This window comes from Bidens hawaiensis, unplaced genomic scaffold (genome assembly GCF_021521415.1).
Source record: "Bidens hawaiensis isolate Kalapana, Puna unplaced genomic scaffold, B.hawaiensis_p1.1 tig00000760_1, whole genome shotgun sequence".
In the NCBI taxonomy this organism is placed as follows: domain Eukaryota; kingdom Viridiplantae; phylum Streptophyta; class Magnoliopsida; order Asterales; family Asteraceae; genus Bidens; species Bidens hawaiensis.
The window spans coordinates 3,363,416-3,389,528 of NW_027491043.1; the positions used below are offsets into that span (position 1 = coordinate 3,363,416).

The 26,113-nt window shown below is 36.7% G+C and overlaps 1 pseudogene; it reads right to left on the reverse strand.

The window, feature by feature from the left end:
- Positions 1–23,622: 23,622 nt before the first annotated feature.
- On the reverse strand, positions 23,623–25,000 carry LOC143533524 (putative carboxylesterase 18 pseudogene; annotated as a pseudogene).
- Between the last annotated feature and the right edge of the window lie 1,113 nt (positions 25,001–26,113).

The following is a 26,113-nucleotide window of genomic DNA, read 5'->3' on the forward strand; positions in this document are numbered from 1 at the left end:
AAAACTGTGATTAATGGTTTGGTTCACATTTTGATCTAGAAACCGTCAAAACCGGACCACGAACACCCCTGTTAATTAGAACTGATTTGTGTTTATAAACAACGGTGATGATTATTTAAATATTATTCAAATATTATTATTTTATTATTCAAATATTATTTTATAAACAAAGGTGCCGATTATTTAAATATTATTCAAGTATTCAAAGTTTACTTATTATTTTAATATTCAAATATACTAGTGTAATGAAATTATTATAAAGTCCACCATGTAAATCATAACTTATCAAAGAACCATGAGAATCTCATGCTGCGGGCCACTCATTTTACTCATCACAAACTTAGAATACCCACCCAAAATTGATTTAGAAATCAATTTTGGGTTGTCTTCGTTTTGGGACTGCCTTTTGAATGCTTTATTTCATTTAGGATGTGAATGTGTATTATATGATTGTTCATTTAAGAAAGATTCGGTTGTCATTTTCCTTTTGCTCCTAGGGTATATATATATATATATATATATATATATATATATATATATATATATACTTGGGAGCTGCCGAATTTTTCATAAACAAACAATCGTATAACACATATTCATATATGAGATAAAGTATTCAAAAGGTGGGTTTAGCAGCCTACCCTTGTAAATACTCAATCGGCCGTCTAAACAATCTTCCAATATTTTCCCGTAGCCTGAAACCCTAAATTATGTTTCAGTTGTATGATCATGTCCGCCGATAAAAATTGGATTACCCCAATCCAAGCATTAGATCAAATGAGTATCAACAAGGACTCCAGTCTTTTATCGAGATGTACAAAAAGCAAGTTGATAGCAGAGGCTTTGTAAGATGTGCGTGTTAAAAATGTCAGAATTCTTTAGTAATACCTTACAAAACTATGAAAGGTCATATACGTGCATATGGATTTTGTCGGACGTATACTGAGTGGATCTATCATGACGAAAGTTTAATTCCTCCCGTTGTGATTGTAGACGAGATTACGCAAACTAACGATATGGCTGACGTTATCGAAGACGTTATGAATGAGCGTAGGGAAGAGGATACCAACGTTGATGATAGGGACTCGGTAGCGATGTCCGTGATGATTTTGAAGAGTTGTTAAAAGAAGCCCAGTCAGAATTATATCCTGGTTGTACCAAGTTTTCTTCCCTCAACTTTTTAACAAAGCTTATGCATATAAAGGTGAAAAACAAATGGACTAATAGTTCGCTTGATGAGCTCTTCGAGCTATTGCAATCTTCACATCCAGAAGGCAACAAGATTCCCGCTTCTCATTATGAAGCGAAAAAGACATTAAAGAAGATTGGCATGGGGTATGAGTCGATAGATGTGTGCAAAAATGACTGTGCTCTCTTCTGGGCAGAATACCAATCGTTGCAGAATTGTCCTGTTTGTAACGAGAGTCGGTGGGTTGATACAAAAACAAAGGGTAAAAAGGTACCTCACAAGGTGTTACGATAGTTTCCTTTGACCCCAGACTAAGACGTTTGTATTGTTCGAGGAACACGGCAAAAGAAATGATATGGCACAGTACCGGACGATCAGAAGATGGTATGATGCGTCATCCTGTCGATGGATCTTCATGGAAAGAATTTGATAAAAAGTACCTTATTTTCTCTAGGGAACCTCAAAATGTTCGCCTAGGGCTTGCAACTAACAATTTCAATCCACTTGGTAACATGTCTTTGGCTCATAGCACGTGGCCAGTTGTACCCACCACATACTATTTGCCTCCATGGCTATGCATGAAAGAGTCCTCATTCTTGTTATTCTTGCTAATTCCTGGCCCTAAATCACCCGGAAAGGACATGGACGTTTTCCTTAAGCCCTTGGTGTGTGAGCTTAAGCATTTGTGGCAAGAAGGCGTACGTACTAAAGACGCGGCGACAAACACATTCTTCACAATGAAGGCGGTGCTATTATGGACCTTAAATGACTTTCCAGCTCGTAGTAGTCTATCTGGTTGGAGCGGGCAGTGCTACAAGGCATGCCCGACTTGTAATGAAGACACTCCTTCAATGCATGTAACAAATAAAGTCGTATATGTCAGTCACCGCTGATTCTTGCATGCTAACCATGCGTGGAGAAAAAGTTTGAACTTTAACGGTGAGCCCGAGACAAGATCCCCCGAAACAATTTAGTGCTGCTGACATAGAAGATCAACTCAGTCGTCTACTCTATCGTGTACCGGGCAAGCATCCCGATTATGGAGGTGTTAAGATAAAGCGAGAGGATTTCGAGTTGAACTGGAACAAATGAAGCATATTTTTTGAACTTGAGTATTGGTCCTCTCTCCAGCTGAAGCACAACTTAGATGTAATGCATATCGAAAAAATTTGTGTGATAGTTTACTGGTACTCTTCTAATGAACGATAAAACCAAAGACACGGCAAATGCATGAGTCGAGTTGAAAAATCTAAATATTCGAAGAACACAATGGTTGGAACGAAAGGGTAACAAGTTTTATAGGCCCCACCCAAAATACTCACTAAAGGTCGGTGATCGAAAGCTTTTCTGTCAATTTATAAAAGATGTTAAACTGCCGGATGGGTTTGGATCTAATATGAGCAAGAGAGTCACAGATAACAACTCTAACATTACTGGGTTGAAATCTCATGATTGTCATATTCTCATGCAACGCTTGTTACTGATTGGTTTTCGAGGGTTTTTGACCAAAGATATTTATACGCCTATAGTAGACCTTTACACATTCTTTAAGCAGCTTTGTTCAAGAACACTATTGGTAGATGATATGAAGAAAGCAAAGAAAGCCATTCTTTTGATATTATGCAAGTTAGGTTGACATATCCTCCGGCGTTTTTTGACATTATGGTTCATTTAGTTTTGCATTTACCAAATGAAGCACTTCATGGAGGTCCAGTCTGTATGAGATGGATGTATCCATTTGAAAGGTATATGAAAAAACTAAAACATTACGTTAGAAACAAGGCAAGGCTAGAAGGTTCTATAGCTGAAGGTTATGTTGCTGAAGAGGCTCTATCATTTTGTTCAATGTAACTTCGAGATGTTCAAACTCGGTTCAATCGCCCCTACAGAAACGAAGATGCCGTTGTCAAAAAAACTAAGTTGTGGGTGTTTGAGTCTAAATGTCGCCGGGCTAGCGCAAAGAAGATCAAATATCTTACTATCAATGAGAAGGTCAATTTCGAATGGTTTGTCCTCGATAGCTGTCAAGAAGTTAGGGACTATATGAAGTAAGCACTCATCTCTTTAACTTTTTATAATCAATTAAGTATTTTCTCTTTCTTTATTGGGTCTATATTTTTGTCGTCGACTTAGTGAATTCAGATATGAACATCCCAAAAATGACGTTAAAACTAAATTTCCAAAGTGGTTTCTCGAGAAGGTAAACCATATAATCTATTAGGTATTTCCCTTAATTTAGTTATGCATTTACCTGATCAAGTAATGCATTATTCTATATTTGTTAGTTATATTCAATGAAAGTACAAAATTCTCCTGAATTCCACCCAGAGTTGTATGCTCTGTCAATGGATGCGGAAATAAATGCCTTACTTACAGTGCTTGCATAGTCAAGGGTGTTCGGTTTATAGTGTGTGGTCATGACGTAGAACGAACAACGCAAAACTCCGGGGTTCTAGCAGGAGGAGTGAACCATGAGAAATACTATGGCCAAGTAGAAGAGATCATTGAGTTGTGTTATGGAAATGGGTATTCAACTGTCCTATTTCGGTGCAAGTGGTATGATACTCGAAGGGGTGTTAGACATGATAATAATATCACCAGTATCAACATAGAGCACGAATAGGACAAAGAAGATCAACTCATATTTGCTTCACAAGTCAAACAAGTGTTTTACATTCAAGAACCTTGTCGAGGAAACCAAAATAATAACCACCGATGGGTTGTCGAGAATGTTAATCATCGAAAAATTTGGGATCCACCTACATTAAACGATGGCCGCGTTGAAAATGCTAAAAATGTTGACAATGACTTAGTAGAAGATCTTGACGTTGTTCATAACAATTCTTCATCTAATTGTTTACTTTCCATTGCCTTTACTCAATACTTGTTAAACACGTCTTCTCATGTCACTGTGGGTGAGAAGTCAACTGAAGTTAATCCACCAACGGTTACCGCTAATACATTGTCTGATGACGAGAGTGATAATGACAAGGATGATTTTGAGTACGACACGGAGGGATCAGAGGCAGACACTGAAGAATTCGAGGGAGAGTTTGATTAAAATAATAGTTGTAATTTGTATTTGTATGTGGTTATAAGAAAACTTTGTATTTTTATGTAGCAATAGAAAACTTGAATCGTATTATATATTTGTATTGCATATCTTATAACTTTTCAGATCATGGCGGACGTCATGCCTCGAGGACATGGCGGCGATGGTGCCGAGGATCTGCCACCTCCAGGTGGTTTTCGGCGAGGTGTTCACGAGGAGGATGGTAAGGGTTACTATAATTTATTTATTTACTATATTTTATTCATTTATTATAAATACATATATTGTTATATTTATACATGTTGTGACCAATAAATTTTAATTGTATTTGTAGCTTTACCTCCTCGACGTAAGGGACGAGGTCCTGCCAAAAATAAGAAATTGGCAGCTGCATACAAGAAAAATGGGGGGCCTTTGTCCCTCATATTTGACAGGAGTGCTACATTCATTCCGATTGGTGAGGTTGCCGACATGTTTATTCGTGAAGTGGGAATATACATGGGGAGGAACATCGCCTTTGACAAGGAAAGTTGGGCGAATGTGTCTGAAGCGGAGAAAAATGCTTTGTTCCAGCATCTTGGTGTAAGTGATTTGTTAATTTGAATATTCTTCACTTAATTATTTGTCTTTTATTTAATTAACTAATTTCTTTTAATTGCTTCTAGCGATACTTCAATTTACAAGAGATAGAGCAAGATCCACAAAAAAATCTGTTAAAGGGTGGCATTGACTTTGTGATCTCAAAGCGATATAGAGATCGAAAAAGCAAAGCAAAAGGCCATTATACGGCTGTGGGTGGAAAGGCTAATATAGACTTAACAAAGAGCAAACCCCCCACGGAGATGAGTGAAGAAAACTGGAAGAAATCTATCTACCTTTTCCAGACCGTGTCACATGAAAACTGGTCGTCAGTCAACACAGCAAACCGACAAAAGAAGCAATACACAAACAGGGGAGACGGCATCCTATAGCAGCTATGGCTACAAAAATGTAATGATTTATATTTTTACACACACATACAAAAATTATATATATATATTTATTGTCTGCATATTAATATTTAATGTTATACGGCGCCTGAACGAGCTCCAAGTTTTTAAGAAAGCTCATTGTCGACGGGATGGCACTTTTGATAGTGAGGTGGCGGAGCGTCAATACGTATGTATTTATTAAAGTATATTTTTCACATATATTTATTAAAGTATATTTTTCAAATATATTAATCATATTTTGTGTTGTTATAAAATATAGAATGAATTAAGGAGAGAGATCAAGGAGCAAACTGAGCCTAATAGCGAAGGCGAATTTGAAGAAACTGATGAGCCGATTTCAAATGCGGTAGGAATATTTGAAAAGGTGTTGGGTCATCTACGCGGGTGTACGAGAGGTATCGGGCCTAAACCTTCTATAGCCGCATCTTCGAGAGTCGCGGATCAATATGATAAGGAGCCGACACCACAGCCATTCTTTACACCAGTAAATATATATATATATATATATATATTATTTTGGTAATTTGGTTTAGGTAATTTTGACCCATACATGTTAGTAATTAATTATTCTTTTTACTTATAGGCTCAACTAGATCGAATTTTTAGCGACCCGGAGTTTCTAGCTCGTATGTCACAACATAATGCTTCGTCCTCATCGAACAAGGTATCAAGGAATCATGATGACCTATTCGACCAAGACGACATGGATGAGGAAGAGTGAGAGTATTTTGGACGATGTTTTATCTAGACGATTGTTATGTTTAATACGGTTGTTTTCGTGTTTTATCTTAATAGACGATGTTTTATGTTTATGATATATATGCGTATGAAATTTTTTGGATTTGTGTTGTTTTGAAAATCTGGAAATTATCATGAAATGCAGGAGAACGGGTCAGGAAAGGAACCGAAAATAGAGCAGTGCTGGACAGCATGCCTGCTACTATTAGCGGTGACATGTGACTATTAGCGGCGACACATGTCGCGGCTAAAACCCTGTATATTAGCGGCGACAACTTATTAGCGGCGACAAAGTATTAGCGGCAACCGTGACTTATTAGCGGCGACTTGTGACTATTAGCGACAAGCTATTAGCGGCGATTTTGGTAGCTATTAGCGGCGACATGTGTCACCACTAATACGCAGTTTTCTTGTAGTGAATCACGAAAGAGGATGGTTAGAGATCATGGTCTAGTTGAATTATTTCTGTCAAATTAAATAAACTTTCACCTATTATTGGATTTAGTAATGTTTTTCAAATGACGATACTATATTTCAACTTGCGCTCGGCTTTCAACTATGATAGGTTCTTTAAAAACCTAGTATTCAACTTTGTTATATTAAAAGTGACAAATTGCACTTGGGCAATTGCCAAGAAAGATAGGTCACGACTAGTTGCATACAAAACTTTTGTGTAAATAACTAATAATGCCTTTACAGTTATTAAGTGCGTAATATAAAGGCCTGTTGGCTTCCAATATTTAGCAATTTGAGTTATTTTGTCCAATATTAAATATAAATAGCTGTTACATGAAATATCTAAAAATGTTAAATGTTTATGTGTTCTCATACTCGTTAATTCATATGAATTGTAATCAAGAACGAGTGTTAACACAAGAATATTATCCTTGCTCAGTTCCCTAAGTCAGCTTCATTCGCTTGCATGCTCAATTTATTCATTGGTGTCTTGTTTTTGCAAGCAAAAAATATCCTATATCAAACCCATTCCACTAAGCTGAATTAGGTAACTGTTTCTAACTATTTTGTTTTATTTATAATATGGGTGGTTATTTTTGTTGCATCTTCTTCCCTTTCACATATGAAATGGATGTTCTTTTCGCTAGCAACAAATTAGTAATGTTCAAATGGTTGGTTGGGACATGCAGGGCTGGTTCAAGGAGTTACTTCAAAATAGGAGTTGACCCTTTTGAAAATAGTAAAACTCTACCAAGAAAGTTTAGCCCGCACCACATTTGCACTTGAGAAATACTCCACTACCTCCTTTTCATGCTCGAGCCCTGCCATTTTGGTAAAATAAATAAATAAATAAATAAGCCCACACACTCTCGAATACCACTAGGACATAGCCCATTGTCTTTTGCCCTAGAGCTTGAAAGCTTTTCAATCCATTTCCACAAGAAGGTCAAATTTTGTTATTTTTTAATTTATTTTTATATATTTATTTATGTTTTTGCTAAACTACGTTGTTTTTAAGATTTTAGGTGACTATTTTTTTTTTATGTTTCAGCAGACCGTTTCAACGATTGACAATGTGGCACACATGTTTATGGTGTTTTTTTTGGGTAGTATAACGTTTTTTTGTAGTTTTTGGCTTAAGGAGGAGACCCTTGGGCTACCATTAAGGACGAGCTAGCTTAAGCATAAATGAAAATTGTTAGCAAACATGCGTGGAAGCCTTGTGGACTTTAGATTCCCGTGCTAATAGTTGGGCATACCTTGAGAAACTATACAAGCGAATTTACTTGGTATTAAATTTTATATCTTGCAATGTCATCTTGCCTCCATTTAACAACGTGCGACAAAACGAAATATGCAAAAAGGCAAATTTATGGGTTGTGTACCACAATACATTTGCATGCACGCTTTTGTAGTGTCGTACATCTTCCATAAGCATGTTTTACATAATTCAGCACATTTAGTCAGGAGCAGAGACCACTATTTGAGAGAAAACCTGACTACTCCACTCACTCTGCATCCGATTATCGTCTACAACTTCATGACGGTGAAGATTATCAACTACAAAGGAAGTTGATTCATGGATCTATAACCCATGTCATCTTGTATTACAATTTTATTCAATCTTTCATGTTTTATTTCATCTTGATATTGTAGGCTACGTTGTGTCTACAAACCATAGCTTTGAGTTGTTCAGGTGTTTTTAGGAAAGTTTCGTAAGTGTTTTGTGTTATACAAATTAAAAAGCCCTGGACTAGTAGGTCTCTACGTTTATGTTTACAAATGCAATATAATTCAAAAAACTTAAGAAACTTAAAATGACATGTAGCATAATCGCTCCAAGCTTGACCATCATTCATATAAAATGTGCTAAATCCATATGCAAACTACAAAGTCCATTAACTTAATGAAAAGATTAACGTCAAGATATCTGCCATCAACCACGTAGTCTTTTATTAGTGCTGGTTATTCCCATGTTTTACCATTACAACCAGGAAACCCGGCATGCATACTAAAAGCCAGCATAGTTGACTGAGTTCTTTAAAATTCATGAATCATAGCATTACATCAACCATGAAAGCATTATACAACTACGTGACATTTAAAGAAATTATTCCTTTCATATATCACAAGTCCATTGCTTACAATATCTTGGATTGGCACACCGCCTCTTAACATGCACATACCACGAGATCATTATGACCTAGTGGCTTACTCATCCGCACTCATCTCGATACTATCATTGATGAATGAGTGACTTTCATTCCCATAACATACCCTAGTAATAGTTAAAGTAGCAAGCCACAAAGAAATCCCATACCAAATCATTCATTACCAAAACTTGCCTCTTTTGGTTTATCCGAACATCATCATACCAAGATTTAACAATGCAAATACTTATAAAAGCATTACCTTTATTTCATAGAAAAACATCATACCAACATCACGGTTATAAGCCGAAAATGTTTCCTTTCTTATAATCGTTGAATGTCTTTAAAAAACAAACATTGAATTGAAAGCATTACTATGTATACGCACCACCTCATAGTAGGTAAAGTGTATCTATAACTCAACTGTCTCTTAATATTTCACTCTGCATCCGATTATCGTCTGCAACTTCATGAGGGTGAAGTAATCGTTGTCATTTTACATTCTATATTAGAACTTCAAAGTAATCGTTGCATCTAAAGTACAGAGCCTACAAAACTTCTCTCATTGACCAAGTATTCACACGCTACAATGCTTGCATTAATCAGGTAGTCGCAAAAAATAGATTTCACACAATTAAGCAATCTCACTTAAGTAATCCCATGGCCAAAGTTGTCGCTTAAAGCCCAAAACATAAGGGAAAAATGTGTTCTGCGATAACTAGATTTAATGATATCGATTCTTTATTTTCTGTTCTAGTAAAGTTGAATTTAAATCTTATTTTCTGGAAAGGATTGGCAATAGAAAATTTTAGAAACATCAGATGTGGGAGGCAAGACATCTAATTTTCTTTTGTTAACTTTCTTGAGCCGACTGGTTTCTTTCCTTGTCTTCAGACATAATCAGTTCGTTTTTAGGTTCAACAACCAGCTTTCTTGTTCTCGTTTTCTTTTAAGCACTTCATCATATGCAACTTCATTTTCTGCATCCAAGTAGACTGGATTCGTTCACCGAGCCTCTCGAGGGTCGAAGAAGAATTTTCTTTTTTAAAATGTGCCCTTGGTTTGAAGTATTTGCAGAATAACTTTAAAATATTTATTTTATCTTGACTTTTCATATAATGCAAATTTTAATCCCTTAACTATTAAATGATTTGTTTAAGTCCCAGGTCCAACCAACTGTGCATGAACGACCTTGACAACAAAAAACATGATTTTGAATAAGAAAAGATTTAATAAAATATGCACGACCACAATAAAAACTTAAAATCTTTTTAGCATTTTCATATATTTTAAAATTACGAAAATATATACATAATATTTTGAAGTTGAAACATAAAATAAAAAATAAAAATAAGATAAGAGTAAAGATGAAATTAATGTCATATATCAGTAATATTTACTAAATTGTCTAGTTATAATAATATTTTTGTCAGAAAGATCACAACATGGAATCATATTGTCTTATAACGTCCTAGATCGCACTTCTTTTTAATGTTATTATGCTAAAAACCCAAAGTCGATTGCAGATATATTTTGTCCACTTTAAACTTAACAAGTATTTTGATGTCAATGTGATATGTTAGGTTATAAATTAGGTACAGTGCTTGTATGGTCCCCATCTAATCGAACAAATTACAGACTCCATCATACCTCGGGCTTAGTGTTCTTTCATATGCCACCTTAACTTGACTTAAACCTTTCTTATTTGATCACAATACACTTATTGACACTTTGGACACTTTACGTTGTACACAAGACTCTATCTAGAAAATTAAAATAAAGCAGAAGTTCAAGACCTTAACAATCATGACAGATAATACCATATTATCACACAAAGAAAGCCCAAGGCTTGAACAAAAAGAAAGAAATCAAAATAAAGCAGAAGACGCATAGCATTAAAAATTAAATCTTGTATGACTACAAACATAGAAAGTTCAAGGCATGAATCAAAATAAAGGAAGAAATAAATCAGAAGTTAAAAATCCTAAGACAGACTTCTTTTGAACTTTCCTTTTCTTTTCGTACTCTTTTTCTTTTTTTTTTCTTTTCTTTTCTTTGGCGCTTTTCTTGACACAATAAAGTAAAATTAACACTTGATTTTATAGACAACCGTGATTAGGTGAAGAGATGCTTGAGTATGACATGTTATTTATGTTTCTGCCTTCATTGATATTGATATGACTTTTATCAGAGTTGGCAACCGCTTCATAAATGTGTAACCACTAGCATATGCAGGTATTTTAGTTTATATTACTCTGACACATACTCATTTGTCAAGGCTAACTACATATCAATCGTTGATCTGGTTGGCTTTTGATCTACTATTTTCATGTGCTAGGATCGTTAACGACAATTTATTAACATTTTTCAAAGGTCGTATCAATTTCTCAAAATTTTATAATTTATAAATTACCCTACTCCCTCTAAATAGGAGCTCACTTTAAACGCGAAAATATCTTTTGAAATATTTTCTGATTTTCTTAAAAAGAAAAGAAAAGAAAATATTTTTGATAAGTTAAGTGACTCAATTTTTGTTTTTCTAAAAGATAAAATGAGAATTTTTTTTGTGAATTAATCTTACTCATTTTACCATCTCTAAAATTATGACATATTGAAAAATATTAACAACTTTACTTACAAAAAGATAGATAGGTTGTTTTAATCAAAATTGATCATGCCAAGCGATTTGACCAGAAATTCTAATCATGCACGATCGATGGCTTTAGCGAAAAGATCAGCAAAGATGTTGTCAGATGAACTATCTTAAACATGCATTATTACATTGTATAACAAAGTTGAAGATATTCAAACAGAACAGCTGATGCTGGATCCATAACTTGAGGACGAGGTTAGTTTGAGAAATGCTCATTATTTTGTGGTTGAGCCATTTGAACAAGGTTGGCATTGTTGAAGCACAAAGTACCATATGAAACATTTCCCATTCCTTGAAGTTTGTCCCCCATGTCGCTTACGAAAGACTCGAATTCGCCATCAATTGGTTTAGTATAAAATAGTAGGGGTTCGTCTCCTATCATATGCCGGATGAAATCACTATCTAAGTACCGAATACAACTGATAGTCCTCCTTGATTGGCCCTGCATGCACTAAGAGTTTACGTAGACATGGGTTCCCGAGACATTTTTGTCCCAAGAAGGTCAACCGCAAATTGACCAAACTAGAATTTATTTCCTAAAAACAATTTATTTCTTGGTATAGCCTCACTTGATGAAGAATAGTTCTTAGGAATCCAAGCAAAAACTTGTTCCTTGGTTTTGTCAAATTTTTACCTTTCTTTTCTTATTTTTAGAACTGTTTTTAGTGAATCCGCACTCTTTACAATCTTAGGATCCTTTTAGATTTTATCCTTCTTGGTTTTCCAAAAAAGGTTTCTTTTTGCGATTTATTTCATTAACCTTGAATCTCACATCCACTTCACTGAGTTCACTATCAGCATAATAGTCCTTGAATCTGGGCTACTAAAAGCCCCTTTTGGGGGACTGACTAAACTTTTGAGTCGGAAATTTACAAGGAAAATTGGAATCTTCTCAGCCTCCTCAAAGAAATCGCTAAGTAAGGACTTCGAGCAAGCTTGGATGTTCGAGCACGGTTTTAATACCTCGAGCATGATGTCTTATGCTCATAAGACTATCTTCTGGAATTTCTTCCAAATGTTGAAGGCTTCGAGCAAGCTGCACTTAGTCAAGAAAGGATGTTCTTCATCGAGTATGGATTGCCAATCGAGCAAACAACTAGATCTATCCAGCTTAAACCAAGTATTCCGAGCACATTGGTGGTTTGATGTAAGGCCCCGAGCCCGGTAGCCTTACATTTGGTGTTGGATTTACTCATAAACTCAGTTTGATACAGCGAAAGCAAAATCAATTAGCGGAAACTACAACTTTTTACATAATAACTTCCTCCTCTAAATAATCTTTAATATGATAGCCTCGTGCGCGCCTCAATTTTACCACGTCATCAGTAATACCTGCATGCATAATAAAAGTCAGCTACACGCTGAGTGAATTCTAACGTTTCTTTACTTTCCACAACATACGATTCGTAAATACATCACATCTTTAATACACTTACACATGGAAAAACGCTTATAACCTTTATTACTTTCTCTATGCATGTCTATCAATCGTTTCGTAACTATATTCATATGCACCTACCCCTAACCGAGCCTCCTATCCTTGCTCGTAACCTAGCCTCCTATCCTTGCTCTTAATCGAGCCTCCTATCCTTGCTCCTAACCGAGCCTTCTTGTCCTTTCTCATAACCGAGCCTTCCTAGCTCGTAACTGAGCCTCATATCCTTGCTCGTAACCGAGTGTGACATTTGAGCCAAAACAAGGTACACCTCAGTATGTATTTACCGATTAAGCAAATAAACGCTTTTTGCGTAACAAACGAACGATTAACCGAACGGGTTGGGTTATGACCCAGATATCCGGGGGGAATCTATAATTGTGCTCGACAATCGTAATTTCTTTCTTCAATTGTGCTCGACAAACCGTTAATAACGTACACGTATTAATCCTCTATAATTCCTTATTATTCATTTCTAAGTTAATGAAGGTAATTTCCAAGTCAACCGAACCGACATGCATTCTTCTTTAGCCGTTTATATTATTAATATACATTAATCCTCATTTATTGTTATTATATATTTATATTATACCCACTCCATTATTATTAACTCATGTCTTCAATGTGTTCATGAGTTTAACATCCTTAGCGGGTGCGGGTTCATGCCGGGCTCATATTTGACTCACGCTCAGTTAGGCTCTCATTGTTCCTAATAAACTAACCGTTATTTATAGTTTCATTCCTTTATGTGAGGCGGGTTACGGGTTGGTAGACGAGTCGGGTCTCGGGTTCGGGTTTTTGTTTAAGTCTCACATCACTACCATCCTTTTATTATTATATTAAAAAGTTATTATCATCATTATTATTGCTGTTGGTAGTATTATTATTATTATTATTATTATTATTATTATTATTATTATTATTATTATTATCCAAGCATCCCCCGTCCCATTAACCTACCCGTCCAACCCCCCCCCCCCTCATCATCACTTTCATTTTCATCTCTTTCTTCTTCCCCACCAGCGCCGTTGCGGCCGCTCCCCCCTGTCCGGCCATTCCCTCCCTTCCTTATTTTCATTTTCTCCTTCCCTTCTCCATTATTCACGGCCACCACCACCTGCACCTTCCTTCCTTCATCTCTGTCCATCTCCAGCCACCGTGGTGTCAACACAGAAGACCTAGGACGGCTGAGCATCTCTAATCCATTCGTATTCCAACAATTCGCATGGGACGTGAAATAAATCCGGCAAAGAATTTGCATGGAAGGTTTTCTCTTAGGATGCGCGAGAATTCCAAAAATCATTCGCATAGGGTGCGACGAGAATTCCAGAAATCATTCGCATAGGGTTCTTTTTATTGGGGTTTGCATGCTGGTTTTGTCAATTCTGCATCATGACCGTTCTTGGGTGCTCACTGGTGGACAGACAAGGTAAGGTTTGGATGGGATTTTCATAAGGGTTCGGATAAGAGACTCATCGAGCCGTTTCTAGTTCAGATCTGGGTTATTGGCTACACGTCGGGTTCGATTCTGCCCGTTGCTCATCGGAACGGGTTTCCAACTCGCCGGGATCTCGTTGCTCTTTATATTATTATTTGTATTATTTATTTTCTTGTTATTTTTACGATTCAATTGAATCCCTTGTATATCGAGTTCGTTTATGTCGACTCGTTTATGTTGGTTTGACCTGGTTACATGTTAATAATCTTAAACAGCAATTGAACTAAATGAATATAATATTTACCTTTTTAGTGTGACTGGACTAGATCTAGGATAGATGATTGGATTTGGAATGTTTGGTGTACTGGAGGTCTGTTTGTGTGTGTATGGGTGTGATAATGATTGGGAGAATGATGACGGAATGATGAGGATAATGATAGAAATTAGGGTTTAGGGTTTTAAATAGCCAATGCCCAAAGGCTTTAGGCCCAAAAATACGATTAAGTCCACTAACCTTAATAATCTCATCCTTTCTTATTATTTAATTAATTTAATCCAATGCCACACGACGCGATAACTAAAATAACTCGTAATAATTTATTTATTGTCGAAACGAGGACGTTACAAGTCTCTCCCCCTTAAAAATGTTTCGTCCCCGAAAGCTGCTTAATCATTGTACAAACGAACGCTCCTTGTATTCATTTCCTTTCTTGAACCATCTTAGCTCCCTAGATTACCGGTTTATCCTTCTTACTCTCGGCCTTGCAGTCACCGAGTGGTGTTCACGAGTGTTAGCCGTTCAAGGTAGCTTGCCCATGAAGCCCTCGATGATATGCTTCTTATCATAACTTAACAAGTCTCGTCTCGTCTCTTTAAAAGGCATTGTATTATGCTATTCTAACTCTACCGCTTACTTTAAATTCTGTGTGACTGCTGTTCACAGGGATTCATTCGTATCATAATTCAATCCATAAACATCACATTCAAACATGAGTCTAAATTTTAAACTTAAACAGTGAGCACCAAATTTTTAAAGTCATACATAACATAATACTTAAACAAAATAACTCATTCTTCTCGAATGTTCCTTACTTCAGCTTCCTTCCTTGATAGGGAACTGTAAGTCTGCAACTTCTTTCCTGCTTCTCCCCCTCCTGCTTTAGGCTTCTTACATTCATAAGCCTTGTGTCTAGCATCCCCACAATTGAAACACCTGTTGTCCTTCTTACATTACCAAAATAAGTGTCCCATCTTTCCGCATCTGTAACATGCGTTTGACCCTATCCTAGACTCTCCCCAGTGTTTCTTTCAATAGTTGTTACAAGCAGCAATCTCATTCGTTTTTGCCTTTTTCTTGGGTGGCTCTTCGTTTTCAGTATCCGTCTTCTTAGAGATTGGTTTCTTTCCTTCCTTCTCTTCTACCTCCACCTCATCCACAGCCTGATCGTGCTAAACCATCTCTGCTAGATCATCGGTAGAGTCGAATGCGGCAGGTTTACTCGTCCTGACTAAGGAGCAAACATTTTGCGGAATTCCTCTGATGTAACACTTGATCCGCTTCACTTCAGTGTTCACCATGTCAGTTACCAACCTGGACATGCGGTTGAATTCGGTTGCATACTCACAGTGTGTCATTTTTCCCGCCTTTAGATTTTGAAACTTTATCTCAGCCCGTTCAACCTCTGCATCAGCACAAAACTTCTTCATTACCATATCCTTCAGATCTTCCCACTTCATGGCCTTAATTTCAGTAGCAGTCTTTCTTTGCTCAACAGTTTCCCACCAGAACAAAGCTTCATCACAAAATGACTGAATAGCGAAGCCCACAGCTTGGTTGGGACGACACTCGCTAATGCGGATAACCTTATCCATTGCGGTTATCCACTGAAGGGTAGCGATCGCGTCACCAGTACCTGTCTGCTGATGTGGGTCACAACCGTTGAAGGTTCTGTAGTTGCAACCACCTCAGCCTCTCTTACTGTCATTAACCTTCAAAGAACAAACTTCACTTGATGCTTCAACCTCAGTCTCAGTATCCTTCATACTACTCTCATCAGTCTTCTTAACAGTCTTAGTACGGCTTTCAGTAGACTTGCCCGATTGGAGATTCTTCACTGCAGCAGCTATAGCTTAAGTAATCGTAGCTTGAATAGTAGGATCTAGCTGATACTCTTCTTCTCTCGCAGACATGCTTCTTTCTACACTTGGCTCAGAAGTCGGTTCTTTGGAGGGTACTCGGTTAACACGTGGCCTACCATGGCGTCCCTTGCATCCTCTTTGTCTAGTAGTCTTCATACCAGCCATTTGATTTCTAAAGGAAAACACAAACATCGTCACGTGAGGAACTATTTAGTACAAGGATAGTAAGGCTGCAGGTAATAACAGTGGTCAACTGGGATTAGCTGCTCAAGTTACTTTCCGTGTCCTATACACTTCCTTTCGTGAGTCTACTTGTGCTTGGTTCTACTTAAAGCAGTTAGAAAATCAAGCATTTCAAATATACACAAGCAATCCTACTTCTAACAATTCATATAACTTTCTTACTTATCCCTACGTTATACGTAAGGAAATTTATGTATTTAGCTTTCTTGAGTGGAATATGACAATCCATATTGTCTTTCTCCTTTGGTCCCATTCTCTATTTGAGTCTAAGCACATAAGGATGCTTAAAATCTCTCAAATTTTTGTTCAGATACCAACTTGTAAGGCCTCGAGCCCGGTAACCTTACCTTCGGTGTTGGACTTACTTATAAACTCATTTTGATACAGCGAAAGCATAATCAATTTGCAGCGGAAACTAAAATTTTTACATAATAACTTCCTCCTCTAAATAATCTTTAATATGGATAGCCTCGTGCGCGCCTCAAGTTTACCACGTCATCAATAATACCTGCATGCATACTAAAAGTCAGCTACACGCTGAGCGAGTTCTAACGTTTCTTTACTTTCCACTACATATAATTCGTAAATACATCACATTTTTAATACACTTATACATGGCAAAACGCTTATAACCTTTATTATTTTTTCTATGCCTGTCTATCAATCGTTTCATAACTATATTCATATGCACCTGCCCCATCCGAGCCTCCTATCCTTGCTCGTAACCGAGCCTCCAATCCTTGCTCATAACTGGGCCTTCCTATCCTTGATCATAACCGAGCCTTCCTATCCTTGCTCATAATCGAGCCTTCCTTGCTCGTAACCGAGCCTCCTGTCCTTGCTCGTAACCGAGCATCCTATCGTTGCTCGTAACCGAGCCTCCTACTCTTACTCATAATCGAGCCTCCAATCCTTGGTCATAACCGAGCCTTCCTTGCTCGTAACCAAGCCTCCTATCCTTGCTGGTAACCAAGCCTCCGATCCTTGCTCGTAACCGAGCCATACAAAGTTAGAGGGATTTTCCATCCTAACTTATTGTGCATACATGAGGCCCGAAGGCTCAACGTATACACATTCTTCTATACAAAATATGCATACTCGTTTATATTCCTGTAACATTCTACGCAATCATTAGTAGGGTTTGTTCACTAACTCTTTCTATTCTATCAGCTATCAATCAAACATTCAAATATATATTAATGAATTAATATATAGACACGTTTTTACAAGATATATGTCATTAACTAAAATTAAATATATATATATATATATATATATATATATATATATATATATATATTCTTTCACATACGAATATGCATACAACCCCAAAAACGTTTAAAGGAAAAAGGGAGCTAGAACTCACCTATAGACGATTCCTTTCCGAGTTAATCATAATTCCTTTCTTCAACTGTGCTCGACTAACTGTTAATAACGTACACATATTAATCCTCTATAATTCCTTATTATTCATTTCTAAGTTAACGGGGTTAACTTCCAACTCAACTGAACCGACATGCATTCTTCTTTAGCCGTTCATATTATTTAATATACTTTAATCCTCATTTATTGTTATTATATATTTATATTATACCCACTCCATTATTATTAACTCATGTCCTCAATGAGTTCATGAGTTTAACGTCCTTAGCGGGTGCGGGTATGTGCCGGGATCATATTTGACTCATGCTCAGTTAGTTTCTCATTTGTTCTTGATAAGCTAACCGTTATTTATAATTTCATTCCTTTACGTGAGGCGGGATACGGGTTGCTAGACGAGTCGGGTCTCGTGTACGGATTTTTGTTTAAGTCTCACATCATTACCATCCTTTTATTATTATATTAATAACTTATTATCATTAATATTATTGTTATTATTTTTATTATTATTATTATTATTATTATTATTATTATTATTATCATCATCATCATCATCATCATCATCCAAGCATCTCCCTTCACTTTAACCTATTTGTCGAACCCCCCATCATCACTTTAATCTTCATCTCTTTCTTCTTCCCCTCTCACCCACCTTCGCCGCCGCCGCCACTTCCCCCATGTCTGGCAATTCCCTCTCTTCCTTTTCTTTATTTTCTCCTTCCTTTCTCCATTTTTCACGGCCACCATCACCTGCACCTTCCTTCCTTCATCTCCCTCCATCTCCAGCAACCGTGGTGTCAACACAGAAGACCTAGGATGGCTGACCATCTCTAATCCATTCGTATTCCAACAATTCGCATGGGATGCGAATTAAATTCGGCAAAGAATTCGCACGGCAAGGGTTTCTCTTAGGATGCGATGCGAATTCTAGAAATCATTCGCATAGGGTGTGACGTGAATTCCAGAAATCATTCGCATAGGGTTCTTTTTATTGGGGTTCGCATGCTGGTTTTGTCAATTCTGCATCCTGGCCGTTCTTGGGTGCTCAATGGTGGACAAACAAGGTAAGGTTTCGATGCGATTTTCGAAAGGGTTCGGATACGAGACTCATCGAGTCGTTTCTGGTTCAGATCTGGTTTAGTGGCAGCACCTCGGGTTCGCGTCTGCCCGTTGCTCACCGGAACGGGTTTCAAACTCGCCGGGATCTCATTGCATTTTGTATTATTATTATTATTATTTGTATTATTTATTTTCTTGTTATTTTTACGATTCAATTGAATCCCTTGTATATCGAGTTCGTTTATGTCGACTCATTTATGTTGGTTTGACCCGGTAACATGATAATAATCTTAACGAGCAAATGAATGAAATGAATATAATATTTACCTTTTTAGTGTGATTGGACTAGATCTAGGATGGATGATTGGATTTGGAATGTTTGGGGGTACAGGAGGTTTGTTTGTGTGTGTATGGGTGTGATAATGATTGGGAGATTGATGATGGAATGATGAGGATAATGATGGAAATTGGGGTTTATGAGTTTAAATAGGCAAAGCTCAAAGGCTTTTAGGCCCAAAAATATGTTTTAAGTCCACTAACCTTAATAATCTCATCCTTTCTTATTGTTTAATTAATTTAATCCAACACCACACGATGCGATCACTAAAATAACTCGTAATACTTTATTTATTGTCGAAACGAGGACGTTACAATCGAGCATGGATAAAATAAAGGAAGATCTCAAAGGTTCTAAGTACAAACTTGGAGCATGGTTCAATCCCGAGCAAGCTTCACACCCGAGTATGTAGAAGATTGCTCACAATAAGTCACAAGGCAGGATTGAAGAGATTGAAAAGTACATGCTTGCTCGTAGGACATATTCGAGCAAAGCAAGGATAAGTTATGAAGATTGAAGTCTGCAGGAGTAGAATATTTTCTACTGAAAATATTTTAAGTAAAGTCTGCTCGAACACTTGTTTCGAGTATGCTATGCATTACAAGTATGCTCGACAAGGAAACATCATACTCGAAGACTTGTTTACACTTGTATTTATTTTTTTCATTATTATGTAATCATTAGGGTTTATAGAAGGAATGTCTGGGTCTATAAATAGAGTCATAGGTTTCCCATGAAAAGGGACGAGTTTTTACGGATTACGAGAGCATAACCACAAGAGCGAATATTCCTCTTATGCTACCTCGTACCGCCGCCGTCACGAAACTCTAGACATTCCATGCAACATTAAATCACTGTTCATTAAACGATATATCAATATAGTAAATCTTTATCTACTGCTTTTATTGACATTACTAAATATTTATTGTCAATTAAATCTTCGTTCCCAATATTTGAATATACTGATTCCGCCGGTATATTCAAGTGGCCTTTGGGTTATTAGATCTAGTGTGATCTTGTCAACCTCTATAGGTTTTGCGCTAGGTCCGGTCCTAACAAGTGGTATCAGAGCTGTGTAAGCTTGCTGAAGGCCACAAGACAGAAGGTTGAGTATCAAAGTTTGAAGCTTTAAAGGCTTTTGTGCGTGACTGAGTTCAGATCTAAAGAGAAGTCAAGCCATGGATGAACAAGAAGTGTCGACTAATAAGATCCCGAGACTAGTCGGTCAAGAGAACTACATCAAATGGAAAGTGTTGTTTGAGGCTGCTGTTAATTACAATGATACAAACTATGGAACTCCATTAAAGATGGACCCTATGTTCCTTCTCTTACCCAAATAACAATGCTAATATGGAAAGGCAGATGAAAAAAAGGGAGGACAAAGCCATGTCCATGCTGAAGTTAGGACTTTCATGGGAGATTTTCACCGGTGTGAATCATCACACTAATGCAAAAGCGATGTATGATGCAGTTGTAGAAATGTTTGAGGGAATGTCGAGTTAAGGGATATTAAGAAGGATCGATTGAAACAACAACTTGACAGGTTCAAATTCAAGGATGGTGAGAGATTGAAGTCTGTACTGCAAAGATTCATGGCTATAGTGAATGAAATCAGAACCACAGATCTACAGATCTCTGATTTTAATTTAAACAAGAAACTACTCACATCCTTATCCGGTGAATGGTACACAGCAAGCAAATTCATCAAAGAGAAGGCAAATTTTCCTAACTTTAAGTTTGATGATGTGATTTCATTTCTGCAGGCTGCAGAGCATGAAACGATTGAAAATCACATGTTGAAGGAGGAGAAACCCAGGTCTCCAGTGACTAATGCACTCGGTTAAAAAATCAACGAATGGTTTGGTTCGAATGGAAGTTGCTCGACTCGAATGGAATGGAATGAAATGGTGGAGTGGAGTGGAATGGAATGGTTGAGTGGAATGGAATGACTTGAAACAAAATTTCCAACCGAATTGAACCAAAAAATTTCAGTAGGCTCCAAGAGATCTTTTCGCTAACCAAGAACTTACAAGTACACCCAAACACTGAAATTTCACAAACTTTTCACAACCAAAACCAAAGAAACTGGAACTTTCTTTTGTGAACCCACAACTCACTTTTTCACACAAACCACACGTCTCAAACACTCAAAAAATATCAAGACTCAAGCTTGTGACCCAAAAATTACAACTAGTAGAGCCGAAAGTTCTGATACGTAGATCCCGAAACCACAATGAACAGCTTTGTTCTTGATAAACGGTCGAGATGGGTGGGGTGAAATCATACGATCGAACTAAACAATATAACGATAATATAAATAGTGAACGACACTGTAATCAGTTAAAAGAAGCAAGAACCGACCCCACCCAAATGGGTTAAGTGAACCTTTTATAGGGTTCCCATTTTTCCAAAGTTTACATCTTAACCGTACAAAATAAACGCATCGAGTGCGAAATAAATCGACTAAAAGCAAACTAGAACGACATACACAATCCTAAAAACAGTATAGAATATTGGCGCTACACATAGCCTCAAACACACACACACACACACACACACATATATATATATATATGTATATATGTTTGTGCGTTTGTGTCTAGAACTCATTTGGCGTTCAAGCTTTTAATTCTACTAATCTTCATCCCTACTCAAACCATTGTATAGTAGTAACTACTTCATCTTGTCATTTACATTCTATATTAGAACTTTAAAGTAATCGCTTCATCTAAAGCATAGAGCCTACCAAAATTCTCTCATTGACCAAGTATTCACACGCTACAATGCTCACATTAATCTGATAGCGGCAAAACAATTGATTCACATAATTAAGCAAACTCGTTAAAGTAATCCCACGGCCAAAGTTGTCGCTTAAACCCCAAAACTTAGATGAAAAATGTGTTATGCTATAACTATATCCTTGCGGTAACTATATATCTATGCGATACCTATACCGTCCGACACAATACATTGCATGAACTATATCAATTCAACTACTACCATGCATGTGATTACTTAATAACATGCGAAGACTTACTTCAGTTTTTGAGAAACCATAATTCAATTTGTTACGGGTGCTCGAACCGTTTAGTCTTGTAAATAAATTAGCATCGTTACTATATTCCACACACCTCGATTATCAATCCTTTGTGGTCCTATGCAAAACCGTTAATAAAGCTTTGTAGTCGACAAGTACCTTATACCGAACCGAACCAAACCAAACCTTGTGGTTGTGATTCGATGATGTTTGGAATTGACATAAACCTTTGATATAGTTAATCTTTGCCAAACATAATCCTTAATTCTTTACTAATGAGTTTGGATACAAGAAGGGTGTTTCTAGTTTTCCTCTGAGTTTCTCTTTCTACTCTTTCTCCATAGCTTGTAGAACCGTTTTTGTTCTAACAAAGGAGATGAGGTTGGGGTTGATTATTAGTAAAGTATTAGGATAGTTCCACATTACCCTCTTTAACTACCAAATCTCATTATTTTCTTTATATTTAATATAAATCAGTTGCCTCAATTAAATACTTAAAGTTTATCAAACGAAATCTCGGGATGTTACGGTTGCACACATTCATGTGATAATGATATGTAATATAAATATATACGTAAATCCTAAATATTGTCAATTATGTTAACCGGTTGTTTCAACAAATTTGTTGGAGTAAATAACTAAATGTGCCGTTTATATATTCGCATAACTGGATGGTTTTAGCCAAGAGTCAAAGCGGATCAAAGGTATTGCAAAATGTGTATAATCATACGGAGCTTATCTGGAATCTATCCAAAAGAAACATGCAAAAAACCAAATTTATGAGCTTTGAGTTGTTTGGGTGCTTACAACCTAGTTTTCCAAGTGTTTTGAGTTATGCGAATTAAAAGCCGTCAAGTTGATTTATTGGAATATACGTTTTAATTTTTGAACATAGAAGTTAGAAATAATTACAACACATATATAAAATCAAATATATTCAATTTTCTTGTGATTTTAATATTTTTAAAATCAGAATAATAAATGAATTCGTTCTTAACTGTTTGTATTCAAGCTGGATTGTTCACACACACATATGAATGCCAAAAAACATAATAAAACAAAATAAAAAAACCAGCATGTAAATAATACTAATACAATGGAGGATTAAAGAGCATTTATAATTCAGTTACGTACAATATACATTAACTCAAATGCACAGAAGAAGAAGGTAAATATGATACTACATATTTACAAATATTTTAGCATAAAAGCTACTTGTGTTTATTTAAAAAATGAAAAGATAATCAAAGGAAATAACATACAAATGAATAAAAGTTCATAATATTATTAGTCTTTTCATTAACCCCATGTCAATGTAAATCTTCTAAACCTGAAAGCAAGCAATATACAAAGGATAATTGAGCATGTGAAATGAATATTATGAAATACATGAACAAATTAACAGAAACAAAATATTTAGTGTTTGGAGGCTTTTCGTCAATACCTTATTTAAGACCTTGTTAATGAAGTCCTTCATATCTAACATAAGTTGATCGGATTCTGGCAACTCCGAGAAGAGAAAGAACTCATGAAATGTGTTTGGGTAGTCAATCAAGTACGCTTCCTTCCCGGACTTCTTGAGCCACTGGTAGTACCTTATATGTCGGTCCCGGAGGGTATCAAACCCAGCCGCGACCACCATTGTCGCGGGAAAATCCATTTTGGATATGTCCACGGCATTGGGCCCGGTAACATTGATGATAGGATGGTCTCGGTTGAAGGGTTCACCTAGGGGCATGAACGCGTTCCAAAACCAATCGGTCCGCTTCATTGTCACGAGAGGTACTGATCCATCCATCCGTATTTCAGAATCTGTTCGCTCCTCCCCGCCGAGAAACGGTTGGATCGCCACTAGCCCAATTACCTACAAGCCATCATACTGTTCATCAGCAATCATGCGGGTGGTATTTGTTGTTGGATTTTAGATCACTCATTTCTTCTTAATTTCTTACAAAATACAACTTACGTGTGTACGATGCTTCAATTAGAAAGATACGAAGTTGTTGATTTTTCAAACTAGGAAATTAGATATGTTTATATACGGATAATAATGCATGAATCCAGTAGCATATGTATACATATATATAGTTAAGTCGTACCTGGAGTTGCTGGAATTTGAATTGGGAGGCTCTTAGAGTCACATGATGAGCTAGGTGTCCGCCAGCGCTATCACCGACGATAAAGCACCGTGAAATGCTGGCATTCTCCGGCAGCCATTTTGACCGGTTATCTTCATTGTCCAGAAATTTCAGCACATCAAACCCATCGTCATGTTGGGAAGGGTGTCGGTTCTCTGGTGCAAGACGGTAGTCGACAGAAACAACAATGGCACGCAATTCGTTCGCGAACTTGCGGCCCACATAGTCTAATATCGCCACATCCGGGGAGAGGAAAATATATCCACCGCCGTGAAAGTACACCATCACCGGGAGATCTTCTTCAGCGTATTGCGTGGGGACAAATACACGGAACCAGAGATTGCGAGTTGGATCCACCATGACATCGTGTGTCTTGACACCGTTGACGGGTATGGACAATGCCGGGATCTGAAAGTCCACGAGATTGAGAAGACCGCGGGGCACCGTGCAGTCATCCCGGAGAAGTGGGTCGATTGCAAGGTCTATTGCCGATAGTACAATTCGTGTTCTCAAGGGCATGGATAGCTGAGATTTCGGAGTTTCCGCTGCTGCTGATGATTCCATAATTAATTGAAAGACTTTTGTGATCAGAGAGGTACGTATTCAAAATTCAGGTTGTGTGACAAATGCTAAACACATCAACTCTATTTATACTGCAAAATATGCGACGTTATATCACACCATCTTTGATTATTTCAGTCAAATGAAACCTTCACCTGCATGTTCACACCAAAAAGGTTGGTCATGGTCAGGGTCTAGTTGAATTAAAAAATTCATCTTCAGTCAATAACTAATGTCTATTACAACTTTTTAGTTTTGTCAAAAATAAAAGGCTCTATTCATGATTTTCCCCTTCGTTAACTTGTTTTACATTGAATGTTTGTCCGTCACTTCTTATTTCAGATAAGCCGTCACTTTTTTAAAAAAACTTTCAACGTTTTAGTTTTACAAATGGCAAACATTTTGTACTAAATAAATGAAAATTAATATTGACAAATGTAGATGGGCAACTGTCACGAAAGAGGATGGTTGGAAACCATGGCCAAGTTGAATTATTTCTTTCAAATTAAATAAACTTTCACCAAATATTGTCTTCAGTAGTGTTTTTCAAATGACGATAATATATTTCAACTTGGCGCTCGGCTTTCAACTATGATGGGTTCTTTTAAATTAAACCTAGTATTCAACTTCTGATATATGTATAAGTGACAAATCACATTTTGGCAATTGCCAAGAAAGATAGGTCATAACTAGTTGCTTACAAAGCTCTTGTGCCAATAACTAATAATGCCGTTACGGTTATTAAATAATATAAAGGCTAGTTGGATTCCAATATTTAACAAATTGAGTTATTTTGTCCAATGTTAAATATAGGTAAAAATGTTAAATGTTCTTGTATTCCCTTAATTTTCAATTCATATGTAAAAATAGCATGCTGATTTAGTCGCTAATTTAGGTAATTTTATGAGTAGGAAGATTCATTTTTGTGACCCATTTGCGGTTTGTTATCGCTATTTTTATCTTAAATAGGGTTCTTATTAGTTGAAGCAAAAGGCAAATGCTCTAATTAGATTTAACGAAGAAAGAAATATAATGATTGTCAAACATGGATATTATTGTATCAAATTTGAAAACGAAATTTATAATTGCTCGATTATTGAAGAGGTATGTACCCGC